Source organism: Macaca mulatta, chromosome 20 (assembly GCF_049350105.2).
Source record: "Macaca mulatta isolate MMU2019108-1 chromosome 20, T2T-MMU8v2.0, whole genome shotgun sequence".
NCBI lineage: Eukaryota > Metazoa > Chordata > Mammalia > Primates > Cercopithecidae > Macaca > Macaca mulatta.
The window spans coordinates 66,838,284-66,856,403 of NC_133425.1; the positions used below are offsets into that span (position 1 = coordinate 66,838,284).

At 47.7% G+C, this 18,120-nt stretch overlaps 1 protein-coding gene and 1 long non-coding RNA gene across 10 annotated transcripts in view; one reads left to right on the top strand and one right to left on the bottom strand.

Annotated features, from left to right (window-relative positions):
- The window catches only part of ZFHX3 (zinc finger homeobox 3), a 1,113,461-nt gene that overhangs the window by 842,936 nt on the left and 252,405 nt on the right, over window positions 1–18,120 (top strand). The window contains exons 1-2 of one of the 4 annotated variants that reach the window (XM_077984468.1): window positions 4,490–4,780; window positions 5,035–5,351. The exons of 1 other annotated variant lie outside the window; for it this stretch is intronic. The gene's annotated coding sequence lies outside the window, so the exon portion shown is untranslated. Of the gene's footprint in view, window positions 1–4,489; window positions 5,352–18,120 lie in introns of those variants that run through there. 2 more of the 4 variants (XM_028841442.2, XM_077984469.1) reach the window with 2 other exon arrangements.
- Window positions 1,301–5,620, bottom strand: LOC106995078 (uncharacterized). 6 transcript variants are annotated; one of them, XR_003725609.2, is made up of 7 exons: window positions 5,502–5,620; window positions 4,088–4,327; window positions 3,585–3,688; window positions 3,409–3,492; window positions 3,060–3,179; window positions 2,637–2,965; window positions 1,301–2,436 (listed from the first exon to the last, which is right to left on the bottom strand). It is a non-coding gene; the product is annotated as an uncharacterized LOC106995078 (long non-coding RNA). The 6 variants fall into 6 exon arrangements; XR_013411112.1 differs by having other exon boundaries at window positions 5,303–5,546; XR_013411111.1 differs by lacking the exon at window positions 5,502–5,620 and adding an exon at window positions 5,178–5,316.

Consider the following 18,120-nt stretch of genomic DNA (forward strand, 5'->3'; position numbering starts at 1 on the left):
TTTGTTCTTTTAGGTTTAGAAATAATAGGGAGAGAGGGAAAAGCAGTCATTAGGAAGTTCCCTGAGCTGCTTTCCAACTAAGACGGGTGAAAAATGAACCAGCATTGACACTTGGCTCCATGTGAAAGCCCCTGTCACCTCTCCCCCTTCCGTGGCCCTGGCCTTTTGTTTCTGGAGAACGGAGCTAAGGTACTTTTTCTCCCAGACCAAAGGCAGCAGGCAAGGAGTCCCCTTGTGTGCGCATCGCCTTTAGATGGCCTTCTCATGGTTATTGTCAATGCAGACTTCCCCAAACAATTGCTCCGGGGAGACAGAAAAGCAAAAACATTTGTCCTCTTTTTTTAACCTCTTTGTTTTAGACTTCTTTTTTTCATCCATTCTTTAAATTTCACAGTTTCTATTTGTCTGCAGAGAGACAAACGAAACAGCATGAAGCACGTTTTTACCGTAGGCCTCACTGGCGACTGGAACAGCCTCAATAGAAATCCAAATTCTAAAACACTGGCTGACTTGGAGGATATGTGAATTTTTCAGCTCGGGGGCTCTGAAGTCAGATTAGCACAGATTTTTGAACCCAAATGCCCTAAAATGAAAAGATAAGAAAATAGGATTCTAGAATTATTTGGGGGAAAGCATGAAAAAGGTCATCTTTTGTCTATCTTCGTGTCTTGTGCCCCATCCTTAGAAACTTAATAGGGGAGAACTGCAAACCTCAATGAATTCTTCATTAAAAAAAACCAAAAAACTCCAACCCTGGTTGTTGTACTTTCGATATAGCATTTAATGGATCGTTTTAACTCACGTGTGAAAGTGCTCTTGGTGCATACTATGCAATGGATACTGTGTTGAGAATTTTTTTAAAAAAATCTACAATTTATATAAACAGGCAGTATCCCCTCACCCATTTCTTTTCCTCTTCTGTTTCCCTTTTCCTTTCTTCTCCTTCCAACCTGCTTCCCCTCCAGGAATTCAGTGGTTAGCATCAGACTGACTGTAAAGGGATGTGTCAGACGGTGGGGATGGCCTATGAACAAAATAGGAGTCCCACCTCTTTTTCCTTGGCCCCAAACAAAGCGCCTCTCTCTCTTGTAATGTATGGACCCAGATTGCGATGCTGTCCTTAAGCATCTGTCCGCCTTTTCATTAAAATTCTCAATTTCAAGGTTTAGAAACACAAATGTAAGAATCCCCCTGGGTATAAAAGTCTTGCATGGCACATTCCCTTTGCCCTTTCAGAAATAATATTTTTGTTTAAAAAAGAAGGAGCGAGAAAGAGAGAGCGCTTTACGCAACACGTAAAGCTGTTTTAAGGCAACTTCTTTATTTTGGCTTCCCTAAAACTTGGGGCTTTGTAACTTAAAATTAATTTATAAAAACTCTCCCGAATCACAGCTTTTAAAAAATAGTTACTCATTTGTGTCTTTCTTGTGGGATATCATTGACAGATTTAGCACCTGAGCTGGGGAGGGTGGGTAAGGAAATTAGATAATGTTCCACCTATGATTTGGGGGTAAAAATTAATCTATGGAATTAGCACTGTAGGGATGGATGGAGGCCTTGAGGCTTCAGCAGAAAAATGTGAATCAAAACATCTGTGTGCAGGCCTTGGCACACCAGCTTCCAATGGTTATGAAGGCAAATGTGAGCTGTTCTGAGGAAGGTCTGCATTCTGTTCCATACCCAGGAAGGCCCGGCCACCCAGCGGGTACCAGGCCCCTAAATATAACTGCCTCAAAATCATGGGGTGAACTCAGGCCATGGAGTGAAATTCAGCTCCAAATGGTTCCTTGTTTATTTCAGGAACGTTTGTTTTTGTTTCTTGCCCTCTTCTGGATTTTTCTTTGTTAAAGCCTCCAGGTTATTTAAGCACTTGTTTTAAAAATCAATGTCTACATATAATTTAATAAAAATAGAAGAACCCGGAAGGGTGCACAAATCTGTTTAAACCCAGCTGTACTGTGAAAAGAGAGCCCAGGTTAAGCTGGAAGTCAGAATGCTGACATCCACTGTATCTTAGAGATCATATTTACCTTTGCAAAAGTGGAAGGATACAGCATTAGTAAGTGTGTATGTGTAGAGAGAGAGAGAGAGACAAGCAGGTTTGGCTCGGTAGAATCATTGTAATTTATCAGCCAGCTCAGTGTTAGGGGGCAGGCCTCTGGCTTGGAGAGTGAGTAAGGGGAGGAGTAGGGAAGGGGTTAGCGCTCCCTGATTTATTTTTAAATATTTATCCTTTCGGCTGTTGCCAATTACGCTTTCCAGATGAGACGAGACTGGGTATGGAGAACTGCGAGGGAAGAATTGCCTTTTCTGAGAGTGGGTTTATTTGTCAGCAGTGTTCAGGATGGAGCGATGAGAATGTCAGGCTGTCACTGCTGGGTAGGCCGTGGGTTTAACATCAGGCAGCTGCCCTTCGAAGAGCCGGGGCTTCCAGAGCTGGAGGATAGAATTTGCAAGGAGTATTTCAGAGAAACTCCCGATTTCGTATGTAAGTGCAGAAGTTGCCAGTTCCCTCTGAAGAGGTATTGTTTTTATGAATAAGGAAAATGAGTTTTAGTAGAGGTGACATCCAGCTTGTGTGTAGTCCCTCATTTCCATAATGTACAGAGGCCGTAGATCACTGGCCTGTGGATTACCTGTTAAATTTTTGCCTAGAACAAAGGCAGGCTTGACTAGGCCTCATCTTGTGTGTAGCCGGTGCCAGATAAAGAAAAGGAACTCAGGGTCACTCTCAGTTCTACTTGTCAGGCCTTTGAAGTGCAGGAGGCAGGTCGCAGGGTCTGCTTCTTGGGACAGTGGCAGTATTAGGGCAAATCCCCTCCGGGCCTTCTGCCCAGGCACTGTTGCATCCTCCCAGGTTACTTTTATAGCTTGTTCTTTGGGCTTTCTCGCTTTTATTTTATTGGAGGTATTTGTCTGTGGGCCTACCCAGGATCATGATGTCATCAGATTACGAGGTTGTCCCCTGTTAATAAAAGTGAAGACAAAGCAGCAAAATTAGATTTTCTGAGAGTATCAACATTTTCTTGTTGTCTTTAATTTATCCAGCAGGGCCTTACCTATCCTAGGTAAGGAATCTTCGTTTTCCTGAAGAGATTGCCAGAGGCATCTGTGCGTTGTGGGCCACGTTGCTTGCGGTCCTGCTAGCATACATCATCTTCACGTCTTATTCATAGTCACTTTTTCAATTAAATTATTAATTGTTTTCTTTAAGGTGTTCTCAACTTATACGGCCAAAATAAATAACAGTGTGTTTTAAAACCACCACCTGTTCTTGGGCCTGAAGTCAGGTGGTCTGGAAGCAGCTCTGCAGTGACCATAGTCTGGTATGCAGACTCATCCTCCACCTTCCCTGCTGGCTCTTCACCACCACCCCACCACCCCCCAACCCCTGCCCCGCGCTCTCACGTGTGACTGAATTGGGCTTGTGCCCTCCTTTGTCCCTAATCGGACATGATTCCCTGGAGGCAGTCTGTTCTCCCAGGGTCTTAGCTGAAAAAAAGAAAAAAGGAAATTTTCCCGGAATCTATTCTGGACTAAAATGTAGAGAAGGGCTCTCTGTACCCAACAGGTTAGATACTTACATTAATCGGAACCCAAATTACATTGTGCAGAAAGCCTTCTATACGGGGATGGATGGTTTTCAGCAGCTAAGCATCCCTCGTTCTCCCGAGTCAGTGTGTGCCTCCTGCTAATACAATTCCATACATACTGCTCTTCTCCTCTTGAGCTGATTATATTTCTGACACTTGCATGGTTCATTATTGTGCCCGAGGAAAAGACTCTCCAGGCTGTAAGGCCAGCCTGGGTGGGTGGTTTTCAGAAAGGGTAAAAGCAGGTGCCTTTCTGTGCTGTGAGAATCGGGAGTAAATTCAGACTGAGGGTGGGATTGTGACAGGGAGGACAGAGAACTTCCGGTGAGATTTCTTTGGGGCTAGCTTGCAGATCAGAATGGAAAAAGGTGAACTTGGGGAGATAGAAAAGTACCCAGCAATCCCTTTGACCAACTGGAAAAGGTGAACTTAGGGAGATAGAAAGGCGCCCAGCAATCGCTTTGACCAACTGGGGTGGCCGGTTTAAATCTTACCCTGGCGGTAGAAACTCCCCGGGAAAGGGCACGATCTTTCCTATGTCTGCGGTGATGTGGCTTTATAAGGTGAGGCTAAGGAGCCTGGAGGCTTCCATTGTAGACTGCAGCTCCTTTTCTTCCCACTTCTTCTCTTCCTCTCTTTCTGGTGATCTCTCCTTCTTTTCTCTTTCTCTGGCCTCAAAAACTATCCTTAACTCTCAACGGAGAACAGGGGGATGTTTTTATAAGTTTCTGCAACTGAAAAACAGAAGTGCTCTGTAAAGCAGTTAATAGGATGGGTGTGTGTTTCCAATAAATTCCTGTCCACATTGGCTCCTGTCCCCATACTAGAGTGGCCTGGCCGTGACGTGGACGGGGCCCAGGGAGCGATGGCTCCGGTTCGGAGGCCCCAGGCTCCTTTTAGTGGCCGAGGGCGCGACCCTTTCTTCTTGCCCGATTCTAGGCCGGCCCCTGACCTTTGATGAGCGAGGGGTCAGCGCCTCCGGGAGGGCCCGGGCTTTGTTCCCGCCGGGGCCGGTTCCCCGGGCGGCGCAGGCCGAGCAGCGAGGGTTCCTGGCCCCAGGCGGGTGCGCGGGTCCCCCGGCCTGCCCCAAGGCCCGCGCCCGGAGCGGAGCGAGCGCAGCCGAGCGCCCGGGCCCCGCGCGTCCCTGTGCGTCCCCAGGTCCCTGCGGGCGGGCGGGCGCGGTCGCCGCCGAGCAACCCGGCCTGCGCCCGGCACGACTGTAGATGTCAGGCTTTGCCCGGGGAGCCGAGCGGCAGCGGGGCTGTGAGTTTCAAATTAACCTTCCGCTTTGTTGCTGTGTAATGTGGATCCCCGAAGGCCCCCCGCCCAGCCCGCCCCCCTTCCCCGGGCGGTGCGTGCTGCAAACTGCGAGTTGGGCTTCATTTACATAAAGCGATTCCGGGCGGGCGGCGGCAGAGGAGGCGGCAGCGGCGGCGGGCAGGCCGGGGACCGGGACGCGAGCGCCGCGCCCCGTGGGTGAATCCCCGCCGCGCCCCGGGGACCTCCCTCCGGGGACGGGCCGACCGCCAGCCCCACCGCCAACATGAGCTCCCCTCCCCTGTCTCCGGGCCCCCTGCTCCTAACCAGAGCCACCTCCGAGTCCCGGGGCCAGCGGGAGGTGGGGAGCATGCCTCCTGGGGTGGGTGAGCTCGGGGCTCGGGTGCCACTGGAATTTCCCGTTGTTGCGCATGGCGGCGCGGCCCCCGGACCTGCAAGTGCCGCCTCCCTCCGGAGGTGCGTGGAGGCTTGGTGTGCCAGGTGAGTGCAGCCTCCCTCCGGGTCCGCGCAGCCGGCCTGGAGCCGCGGGCAGGTGCTGCGAGTCTTGGCTGAACTTCCCATTCTCTTGGGGCGTGTGGGGGAAGGGAAGGCTGGATGCACTTGAACTCCCAGACTCCAGTTGCCACCTACCTAGGGTGAGAGCGCCTAAATTCCACTGGGCACACAGTAAAGCTCTTACTCCTTCCTTCCCTTCCCTCTGTCCTCCCCTCCCTTCTCCTTTCCTGAGTCTGCTTTTGGATTAGTTCCTGCCTTCTGAATGCTTGTGGTACTGGTGTCATTTAGAAGTTTGGGTGCCTCCGCCTAAAAATGCACCCTTTTCAGCCCTGGAGAAGTCACTGGTCAGTTCGAAACAATGTGAAGAATGCACTTGTGGAGTAATTAAAGGGAGAATCAGAGTTTTGGAGCTGGAGGGCACCTTTGGAGAGCATCTTGTCCACCCTCTAATTTTAGTTTTTTTGCACTCTTGGAAAAGTCAGAGCATTTATTTCCTTGGGCCAGGGCGGGATGGGGAGCTGATGCAAAGGAGAGAGTCAAGATTTTTATCCTGTTAAAGGAGGAGGAATGCCTATGTTTAGGTCAGTAGCAGAAAAACAGTATCAACAAAAAGAAGCATTGTAGGCTTGGAGGGAAATGAACCTTCTGGAAAATAGTCTTTTCTGCCTTGGACACACCTGTGTTATGATAGGAAAAGGCCTGGAGGGCAAAGCCTGCAGCTCAATGCATGGTGTGTGCTAAGAGGGAATTGTGTGCCACAGTGGCGCCTCATGTGTTCAACTGGCTTAAGTGAAAGCCGTGAGCAGGTGAATCCAGGAGGGTCGTCCCTCCCCCCGCCCTCTATTTGTATCATTTAACAGGCCTTGAAGACTCCCAAAAAGCCACTGACAGATAACCCCAGAGAGGACAGATGGCCCTGCCTGAGCACAAAGGGAAGGCCTCTCCTTCAGACTGGGGCCTTCTTGTCGGAATGTACCAGGGCAAAGCCTTGAAGGTATATTGTGAGAAAGTTACACGTCATCTTATTTCTCTCTATGCTTTGAGATCCTTGGAGACAAGTCACTAAATAAATAGAGTATAATTTAAAGCTCACCCTAGCTGGGGAAACTCTGTTTCATTGCCATCAAGCAGCAGGTGCGAGTTTGCAGAGTTGGCCCCTTGAGTCCCCTCATTCCTAAATTCAGGAGGTGTCAAATCTTCATGTTCAGTTAACGGCTGTGGTTTCTGGATAGGTTTCAAGGGAAACCCTGAAAATCACGAGTTCCAGGAGGCTGGGCTGGAGGAGAACGTGTGAGTGCTGTGGTGAGGACTGCCTTGGGTAGGAAAACATACACCTTCCAAGGTAACCTGATCGAGACAGGCCATAGCAAGGAACGTGAGTCTGCTCCTTGTTATCAGAACAGCCACTGGCACCCTGAGATTTGGAATCCCTCTTGCTACTCAAACATTAAAAACAATTAAGGCAAAAGTGAGGTGTGAGGGAAGTCAGGAGACCACGGTTCCAAATAATTGAAGGGTTTCAAGAATGGGGTCTTTGGAGAGAGGTACATACCTGGATGTTTGCACACCTGTATTTGCGTTCATTGCAGGCACCCTTTCAGAGAGTGTGTAGCTATGATGGCCCAAAGAAACTTTTTCTGTCTCCCTTTCCTAAATTACAGGACTGAGGAGTTGTCCGCATGGCGTTTCCAGCATAATTTTCAGAAAGCATGTAAAGTGCCTCTCAGAGTGGGCTGGGGTCACACTTGGCTCTTTTATTTAATTACACAAGTGTTATTTAACAACATGGAGCAGATGCAGAAGCGAGCACTTTTACACTTTAAAAACAGCCCTTTCAGAATCACAAGGAATTAAGTGACTTGGAGACCTTCTGTCTTTTTGACGTGGGTCACTTCCCTTTCTCAACCCCCCTTCTCACTTTTTTTTTTTTTTTTTTTGAGTGGCTATACTTTCTATGAACTAGAGCTACTGTTTTCCTTTTCTCCAGAAAACAGTATTGATGAACAGGGAACTATTGAGAAACACTTGCTAACTATTCCAGAATAATAATACTAATAATATAAATCCATGCTGCTTCCCCAACCACCTGAAACTTAATTTTGGTTCCTTTCCTTCCTTTTTTCGATAGCACAAATGAATGTTAAGGGCTGATTGGAAAGGCCCAAGTAAAACGGTGCTCTCCACAGGCCCCTGCCTGGCTCTGCCCAACAGGACAGTGAAGTGCCTGCTTTCTTGCTGCTTTGAGGTTGAATTTAACTGCTGTGTCAACTCAGTGCCAATTGGACAGCCCAGTGGCAAGGAGCTAAAATAAGCAAGATTTCAGTTTTCATCATTATGACTTTAAATGATGCTTGCTAGACACTCCCAGGACCGGCCTGGCTCATCTTTGGTGACCCAAAAGTGGTTAGTTCATTAGAATAAATCTGTGATTACAGACTGCTGGAAAAGTATTATCTGGGGCTAGCGGTGATGTGGCTTAGTTCTGGCATCCAGGAAACATGTCCTTATTGTCACTGTGTGCAGTTGTTCCTTTTTGGTGTATCTTTCAGGGGTAGCAGCTTTTTTTCTTCTGCCTACAAAGTATCAGAATATGGAAATACTTGAGGGCTCAGAGCAGACCCTTACCTATGAAATTATTTTTATTGCAGAGTTGTAACAGTGTCATCTGAAAAAGTAAATATTTAAGTGACTAAGCAACATTTTGTAAAAGGGTACGGAACTGGCTTGAATTATTTAAAGGGGAAGAAAGTGAGCTGTCTTTATAAAACTTACCTTTTGACCGGGCATGGTGGCTCATGCCTTGTAAACCCAGCACTTTGGGAGGCCGAGGCTGGCAGATCACTTGAGGTTTGGAGCTGGAGACCAACCTGACCAACATGGAAAAACCCTGTCTCCACTAAAAATACAAAATTTAGCTGAGCGTGGTGGCGCATGCCTGTAACCCCAGCTACTCAGGAGGCTGAGGCAGGAGAATCGCTTGAACCTGGGAGGCGGAGGTTGCAGTGAGCCGAGATTGCACAGTTGCATTCTAGCCTGGGCAACAAGAGTGAAACTCTGTCTCAAAACAAACAAACAAACACTCACCTTTTAAGAGTAACTCACTTGTTTCTCAGCTCGATGGATTTAGCCTTGACTTGCAAGTAGGCAGCAATGATTCTGGCCTGAAAAACTTATGTAAACTCCATCTCACACTCACTTGTATAGCACACTGAAGATGCCTGTCAGTAACCTGAAGAAGTACAGTATGTGCTGTGGTTTATACTTTCATTTGTTATTGAAATGATTGCTTGGTGTTCGCCTGCCCTATTTCTGTGATGTTTGGGCCTGTTGGCTTGCTCTGGTTCCCAAGGCTGGTGCAGTTAACCAGGATGGGGGCGTTACTGTAAAAACACAACAGGGAGGCAGATTCCATTACAGTTAACTTCATAGGGGCATCCAAATGCGCTGGTACGAGAATTTGGTGGTAATGGTTATTATTAGAAATCACAGCACAGCTCAGAACCCCCGTCCTCTGCCTGAGTTAAAAAACGGTGGTCAGGGGAAATGGGAACCCAGTTTTAATAGAATCCAGGCAAGGGAATTCCTTGGCAGGAGGTAGTTTAAATCATAAAGGGTGCCTGTTCTGTCCAAAGCACAGTGTCCTGTGTCCTTAGGCCACTCAGATTGAGAAAGGAGCACACAGAAGCTACAGTTGTGTCAAACCGCCCCGAGGGAGAGACCCAGGCAGAAATCTTGGCTCATTGGCAAGCTACTTTCAAAATCCAGATTAAAGAGAAGCACTACAAAATCAACAACTGTCAGATGGCTTTTGTCTATGATTTAAAGTTGACTGCCAGACTGATCTCTTTGAACATGTGCAAAGTGGCAATCAGATGTTGGAGGGCTTCTTTGGGCTAATATGGTAAATGACTCTTATATGGACAGAAACTGAGGACAGAGGTGCAGAGCAAGGCTCACTGCCGATTGACAGCAGCACTGAGCTGAAGCTTCAGAAGTAGGGAAACAAGTGGAATGTTTCTGGTTTTCATTCTTTGGGCCAGGGGACAGGTGGGTGAGGACAAGGCCGTGGTCTCGGCAGTGACGGGGGTGTCTCTGGAGAGTTATTTGCCCAAGGAAAGTACTTTGGCCTTTAACATTTAAAGGCGATTTTTTTTTCTTTAATGTTTCTGCCTTTCTTTCACCCTTCATTCATGGAGTTTCTTGCTTTTACAAGAATAACGGCTCAAATACAAACAGGGAGGGAGACATAGAAAGTTTGCGAGGTGGCAAATTCAGCCTCATTTTGGAGCAAGACTTCTGGCCTCTTAGCAAAATGCCTGGGCTGCATCTGCCTTTTGGGTGACCCCCCTCTGCCTGTCCACCAGAGGGTCACCACAGCAGTCTCATCAACATGAGTGTTACTGCATGGGGGGTTTGACGTGTACCTTCCCAGAGGGGCCTTTGCTGGCTTGCTGTGTCCTGGAGGTCTTAGGTGGTTCCACTGTGCATTCTTTGAGCTTTGGTATTAACATATGTGTGGCCTCTAAGATGTGTCCATCCTTTTCCCTCCCTGGAGTCAGGTCTGAAGCTTCCAGTGAGGCGGGCAGAACATCTGCTGCCCTCCCACCCCTACTCCTGGCTGCTGGTGGTTTGGGATGAAGCCACTGAAACTCCCTTGCAAGGCCAACCCTTGAGAAGATGGGCTGGTGCTGGGATGCCTCTCACTTTCTATTCTGCTTGATTTCTGGGAGGAAGCTGATCATATAAGGGCCTTAAAGGCTTTCTTAAATGGTGACCTGGAGTTTCATTGTTAAGTGGGTCTTTTGGGACCGCAGTTAGGAATGTATGGATCACCTTCCGTCATCTGCAGGGAGACGTGGATTGGAAGTGGGAGAACTGGCTCCACTGGACTCTGAAAAAGGCGGTGGAGTTTTCATCTGCTGCTGATTTCATCCACTGTCCCGAAAGTTATCTTGGCCACAAACCTTTGATCTGGGAGTGAGACCCCTGGCCCCATGCTTCTAGGGCAGGAGTCAATGACTGCCTGTACCCCCTGTTCTGTGCATATGGGAGAGAGTGTTAATTAATGAGTGGGACTGAGTACTTGGGGCGATTTGGGGTGGTGAGGCGTGACTGGGGCTTACACACTGGAGGGATCATGTGTAGGCTTCTTGATGGGGGTTCTTTCAAGAAGGAGGAGGCAAAAGAACAGTTTTGCTTGTTTGTTGGTTGTTCCTGACTCCATCCAGGAGTGTGACTGGAGAAAACGTCTTCTGAGTGTATCGGTTAGGCTGGGTTTTGGATAAATGGTTCCTGGTGCCCATCTCTATCATAGGCTCTGCATTTCTGTAGGAAAATTCCATTTCAGAGGCAGTGGCTCTCTGTCTTCTCATTTGAATCTCCTTAGTGGAGAGGCAGGAGGCAGATTAGTTGAGTGCAGAAAGACCAAGGGGCTTAATCTGATAGTTGACCTCAGCCCTGCATCCCCCAAAAAAGTCATATAAGTGCCTGTTCAAATATCGACATCTGTCTCCCTTCAGTATCCAAACAGCGCTTTTCAGAAGCGTTTAAACCCCTGAAAGTCTATAAAAACCACATATGTGTAGACGTGAACTGAGCTGCTCCCCATGCTTCCAGTCTCTGAGTGGCCTATGTCCGATGACTTCTCTCTTCCCAACACATCTGTCCCATGCAAGCTGCTGAGGAACACACGGGTGCCTTTCTTCTCCATCTCCCAACTTTTCTGTTTTCTTTTTTTAAACAATTGTTCTTAACTACTCAAGAAGCAATGCAAGCCTCTTCCACCATTTCAGGCCCTGCTTCCTAAAATGCTCTTTGGCTCAAGGCCTTGGTTCTTAATGTACATTTGGCCTTGACTGGGGGAGTGGTTTCTGCTTCCCTTTTAACAGCGCTGCTGTTTTTCTGTGGAGTATCTGCATCAATGTTGAAGTGTCAGGACACTTTTGGACACTTTGGAAGAAGCCCATGGATTTCAGTGTGTGCGGCAGGAGGTTGTTGTCACTACTCAAGCGACTGCTTTTAAATGCCATCTCCGTCCTAACAGAATCTTGAATAGTGTTGAGATGGGCATTGATGAAGACTTTCAATCTGTGTACCTGGCTACATGAATGCGTGTTACCTGGACCCCTGTTGGTTCGTTTTTCATAAGATAGTATTTTGCCCACTTTAAAAATGTTGTTCAAGTAAAGAATGGCAGAAATGACAGTAATAGGGTCCCCTCAGCCCTGCACACCCTTTTTTAATGGAGGAAGTCGAAGCTGGTTTTTCCAACAGATAGGAAATCCAGAAGTATATTTGGGGAAAGCAGAGAACTTTTACACCTTTTGAAAAGGGACTGTCAATGTGTTTTGCCCTTCCTGGTGAAACTATAAAAATTATCCAGACAGTGGAAAAATCGGGTGACAGAGGAAACCCTGGTGCAGACTCCCAGATGTCTAACTGGAGGGAGGTGTGGTCTTCCTCATTGGTTGAAGGTAGGAAATAATTACAAAATAAAACAGGGCAGGGTCTGGCTGAGGACCAGAGTGCTGCTTGTAAATCCCCTTCAAGTGGGGACTCACAGTGAATGGGAGAAGCAAAGGTGAATCAAAAAAGCCCACTCTTTGGAAAGGTGGCCTCTGCTCTTTCCTCTGCTATGGGCCTTACACCCTCTGCTGAGGCCATTGGTGGGAGACTCGAGCTATGTGACTTTGGACCAGTAATTTAACCTCTCTGGGCCTCACTTCTTTCATCTGTAAAATGGGCATAATGCATACCTTACATTCATAGTGGGAAGTAAATGAAATAGGAATCAGGGCTTCACGGCACTTCGCATACTGAAAAGCCTCTCCAGATATTAGCTGCCATCTCCACGCCCTTTTCATTTCTTTCTTTGCCACTGATGGCCTCTGCTACCTTTCGTTTCTTACCACCTTGCAAGAAATAAACTAAAAGGTCCAGCAATTCTTCTGTTCTTCCCCATGGGGTGGAAATAGAGCCAACTCCTTTTGACATCTTTGCAACCGTATTCGGAAGTGAAAGAGTCGGAAATAGATAGTGTCCCCCATCTGCCCCAGCCCTCCCCATCGGTCCCCCTCCCCAGGCTGGCAGGCGGCCCTCCAAGTGAGCAGCCTACTCAATGACCCACCTAGAGAGGCCTTCCCGGGCTGGCTTGTATATGCTAATAGGCCTGACTTGTCCTGGCTTGTTTGTAGTGATTTGTGGAGGCATTTATATGCAAATACTATCAACTTGCAGAGTTAATTATCATGTGCCTCCCCTCTACCCCCTCCTGCTCGGCCTCCCAGCCTGGCTGGGCTGTTCTCATTCAGCACCACGCTCTTCCTGTCTTGGCCTCGCCTGCCGGTTGCCCTGGCCTCTTCCTGTACCTGCAGGCCCCATCACAGCTCCTGTGCTGCTCCGTTGCCTGTCACAGGAACCCAGGCCTAGCCTGTGTGGTCAGGCATGGTGAACTGGGCATGCCGGTGACTCCCCGGGTTCAGACTCTGTTAGAAGCATACCGTTGCTTGAGGGGGAGCCTGCCTTATGTTGCTTTGAGTTTTAAGCCCCATTTTAACCTACTAGCTTGAAAAATAGAGCTGCCCAGACATATCAACCCTTGACACTCAACCCAGTCTGGCGACAAAGCGATTATAGTTTTTAAATTATTAGTCGTATTTTCATTTCCTCACATTGTTTATACCCCTCACACTTATGACCAGTTCTGAGCTCTGGAGAGAAGCCATTTTGCAGAAGGGTGTCCTCTCCTGCCCCCGGACATCTGAGTATTAAAAGTGGGCTTGGGTTGTGCACGGTGGCTCACGCCTGTAATCCCAGCACTTTGGGAGACCGAGGCAGGATTGCCTGACCTCAGGAGATCGAGATCAGCTTGGGCAACGTGGTGAAACTCCATCTCTACCAAAAATAAAAAATAAAAAAAGAGATATACTTGAGTGGACCTCAGGCCTGGTCCGTTCCTCGTTGTGTGTTAGCACTGTTGATGTTTGGGGATAATTGTTTTTGGGGGGAGTGGGCCACGTTGTGCATTGTAGGACATTTAGTATCCCTGACATCTCCCCGCTGGATGCCAGTAACACCTTCTCCCCTTGATGTGACAATCAAAAATGTCTGCAGGAATTGCCCACTGTCTCTTGGGGAGGTAAAATCGCCTCCAGTTGAGAACCCCTGAAATAGAGGTTACATTTGCTTATCCTGGTCTAAAACAATGGCAGGTTCCCGGCCCCTCCCCCCATTTCAACACCCTCACTGCAGCCCAGGAGTTGAGCAGCCTCTGCCTATGTGATTCCACCTGATATCAGATGATACTACTTGCTTTATTTTACACTGGACTTTTTGGCATTTAAAAATGAAGAATCTGGGCTGGGCGTGGTAGCTCAAGCCTGTAATCTCAGCACTTTGGGAGGCAGAGGCGGGCGGATTGCTTGAGTTTAGGGGCTTGAGACCTGCCTGGGCAACATAGGGAGACCATGTCTCTACAAACTTACTTTCTTTCTTCTTCTTTTTTTTTTTTTTAATTACCTGGGCTTGGTGGCATGTGCCTGTAGTCCCAGCTACTCAAGAGGCTGAGGCAGGAGGATCTCTTGAGCCCAGAGGTTTGATCCCAGAGGTTCAAGGCCAGCCTTAGCAACATGGCAAGACCTTGTCTCTACAAAAACAATATGAAAATTAGCCTGGTGTGGTGGTGCATGCCTGTACTCCTAGCTACTCAGGAGGTTGAGATGGGTGGATTGCTTGAGCCCAGGAAGTAGAGGCTGCATTGAGCCGTGATTGCGCCACTGCACTCCAGCCTGGGTAACAGAATGACATCCTGACTCAATAATAATAGTAATAGTAATAAAAAGGTAGAGTCTTTCCTTTTAGAGCATGGTAATATGTTAGTACTTGAGGTGGTAACATTTTCACCTCTCTAGTGCTGTCCAATAGAAAGAGAGTACAAGCTCATATGTAATTGTACATTTCCTACTAGTCATTCATAAAAAGTAAAAAGAAACAGGTGGAATTAAGTTTAAAACAGATATTTTCAGCAACCCACGATTTCATCACGATGTTCTCGTCTCAAAGCTCAGGACCAGCCCCATGTCCAGTGCTCAGGAGCCGCGTGGGGTTGTGGCCATTATATTGGATGGCTTACTTCTGGGATGATTCTGGTCCTTTGCAGCCATGACGTCAGGTCATTTTCTACTGTTACTGAGTCAGGGAGGAAGTTTTTTTCTTGTCTGTGTTTATTCTCTGAAAGGTAAGGCCTTCCTTGGCTGCACAGCTGCAGCTGAGAAGCAGCGGCTGGAGGGGCAGGATCTGTAATCTCTAGGGAAGCTGCCCCGGCCTCCACGGGGGAGGCCCTCTAGACAGGATCTTGGGCTGAGCCTGGATGGTGGCGGGAGGACGGGGGGGCGGGGTCAATATTCCGAGGGCCCCGTGGACTCTCGCACCACACAGACTAATGCTTCAGGTTAATTTTGTGTACAAGTTCCCTTTTGTTGGACAAGGGGATGAAAGTCCACAGCTGTGACTGGAAAGAGGGGAAGGACCCTCTGGGATGACCTTGTTTTGGAAAGTCTAAATGGAATACTAATGGCTGAGATCTAAGACGGGTGATGTATGTGTGTGTTTGACTGGGCTTAAAGATAAGGTGAAGAGTATTTTAAAAGTTAGTGTGCAGCTTCCCAGATAACCGTATGCCTGGGGCCAGGTACAATTTATGGCAAGCTGGTAGTCATGGCTGTGAGTTGGCCTCACTTTATCTTTTGAATCCTGGCTCTATAGCTTAACCGGTGGTGCTCTGTTTGTTTATTTTATCTTTTTTGGGTGGGTGGGGGACCTGGGGTTTGGCCAGGTTTTACAGTGAAGCATAGCAGCATTTTATAATACACAAAGGGCTGTTCATATTTCTGCTCCTGGGTGCCTTGGGCTATGTCACTTTTTACTGTCCCTAATGATAGCACATACTGGGGTGTTGCATTCTAGAATTTCCAGGAGCCTGAAGTGCAGGCCCACATCTTGTACAGTGCCACAAGCCTGCCAGAGCTGTGAGCCGGGGAGGAGGTGTGGAGGCCTTAATATAGCTCCAAGCCCCAGGTTTCTTTCATCTCTGAGGTCAGCTTTTTCCTGTTGCCTCTTGACTTATTGAAACTGTCGCCGGGCTGGCCAGCACACCCAGCAGACTTTCCTAGTAAACACAACAGCCCTGGGTGGCAGGCTTCTCGCTTTTTCTAGACGACAGATGAGCAGTGGGATCTTATGTTACTCAGTGGGATCTTTCATCTCTCCTCTGAGTCATTCCCAAAAAACCGCTTTTCTTAGAACTTAGAGAGATGCAGAATTTTACAGTGACCATGGCATTTCATGGATGCATTTGAATAGCAACCGGATATCTGAATACCTCCTTACCCCAGTATTCCTAAGGAAGAAATTTACACTGAAAAATACTCCCAAACTTTGTGTTTGGAAAACGTATGTTCTTGAGCTAGTGTGGACTCTGCTTTTAATAGTTGGGTGGTGATATACGGGTGTATCTTAAATCTGGCATTCTTTCCTATTTGTACTCTGATAAGGTATAGTTGATGGGAGGGTGGACTGAGGGTTTTTTATTTGGGCAGCAGTAAGGATGAAATGGACAGTTCTGATTTTTGGACATAGTCTACAAAAATAACATGATAAACTGGCATAGGAAGTTTGCGGGTGTGTTTTTTTGGAGGGTGAGAGATGTGGTCGAACTTCCCTCAGACTCTTCGCTTCACCTCTTCAGTAGGCCACGGCCATCTGCTTCAACAATTTTATTTTTTTCATTTTAAATCCGCAAAGACAAAGGGACCTGGAAGTTCAGACCTGTCCTGCCACATTCCTGAGTAATTTGGTTTTGATTAACCCAAGGAGAGAAGTTGGTTTCTCCTAGCGACCGACCGAGGGGATCAAAGCACCAGGAGGGGCAGTTCCGTTAATACACGCAGTCCCCCTCCTCCCGGCCCCTCTCCCCCTCCTCTTCCTCTTCCCTCTACCTCCACCTCCCTCCCCATCCCTGGGCCTTTTCACCCTCCCCCTCTTTAGAAGCTGAGCAGGAGTTATTTCCACTTTCTGACTCTCACAGAAGTGGAAGTGTATCATAGCGCTTTGGATGGACAGACGGGGGAGAAATACATCCCCCCACCCATCCCTTTCTTCCTAAACTCCTTTTCCCCCCACCAAGCTGCAGAGCACATTCCTGTGCTAATCCGGCTGCTGGAGGAATGCAAATGGCTGTAATTGTGTGCCTCTGGACCGGCCTTCCGCATCTGTGCCGCTTTTCTTCTTTGAGGAGGTGGCTAAAAAGTTCATTTACATAGAGAAATGAGACTGGCCTTGTGATCCCTAGTGGCAGAATAGGGACTTTCTAATAGGAAAGGGGCCACATCTGTGCTGCATGCACCTTCCTCCTCCAGCCCGCCCCACTTGCAGAGAGAGAGAGAGAGAGAGCGAGCCTGTGCGCTCACACGCATGTGCTGTGTGGTGTGTGTGTATGGGGTGGGGGAGAAGGTGGACACCAGGCTCCTGCTGGGCATATTTTACAGAAGGGCAGTTAAAAGGGAGAAGTCTTCTCTTGATAGTAAGAAATCAAGCTGCAGTAGGAGACAGCCTACTTTTGGACAAGCCTCATGGGTAGTCCTGGTATTAAACCACAATAAATGACTTATTTTTATTTTGTTTTTGAGACAGGATCTCGCTCTGTCTCCCAGGCTGGAGTCCAGTGGCACAATCTCGGCTCACTGCAACTTCCTTCTCCTGGGTTCAAGCAATCCTTCTGCCTCAGCCTCCCGAGTAGCTGGGACTACCCGTGTGGGCCACCATGCCTGGCTAATTTTTTTTTTTTTTTTTTTTTGATAGAGACGGGGTTTTGCCATGTTGGCCAGGCTGGTCTGTAACTCCTGAGCTCCAGTGATCCACCCGCCTTGGCCTCCCAAAGTGCTGGGATTACAGGTGTGAACCACCGCGCCTGGCCTATTACTGTTTTTTAAAAGCACGCTGTGGGTCTCAGAAGTGATTGAGAAAATTTTGGAAGAGGTTGTCACCCCACTGAGCTGGTCTAGCTTCTGGGTGCATATCTGACCTTGCCTTTTTTGTTAGTTTATACTTGAGCTTGGCAGTGGGTTATTGGATAGTAAGATTGTTCAGCCCAATTAAAAGTATCACTTGGAAGCCAGTACATTGTAGCTTTAGGGAGATATTCAAGACAGACAAGAGATGTCTGTCTCAGTCATATCCGAGAACAGTTAGAACCCTGCCTGAATCTGAAGTTGAAAGCCAGGCAGATGTTCTGAAACAGGACCATGCAGTAGAAATACAGTGTGAGCCACCTAGGTAATTTCAGATTTTCTGTTAGTCACATTAAACAATGAGAAACAGGTGGAATTAATTTTCATAATATATTTAGCCCAGTATATCCAAAAGGTTATCATGTTAACAGGTAATCAATATTAAGAAAACTATTAATGAGATATTTTATATCCCTTTTATTTGTACCAAATCTTTGGAATCCTGTATTTTTATACCTTCAGCCCATCTCGATCCAGACAAGCCACATGTCATAGGCTCGGTAGTGACAAGGGGTCAGTGACTACCTAGTGGATGGTGCAGCTCTGGAATAAGAGATTGCTGCCATGTGCTCTTCTGAGACATTCTGTTGATGGAACCGAGTCAGCCATCACCCCTGTGACCAGCTGTTTGCATTTATTGGGGTCCAGGGTTGCAGGCTCAGTCTGCACACAGCGGGTTGGGTCAGAAA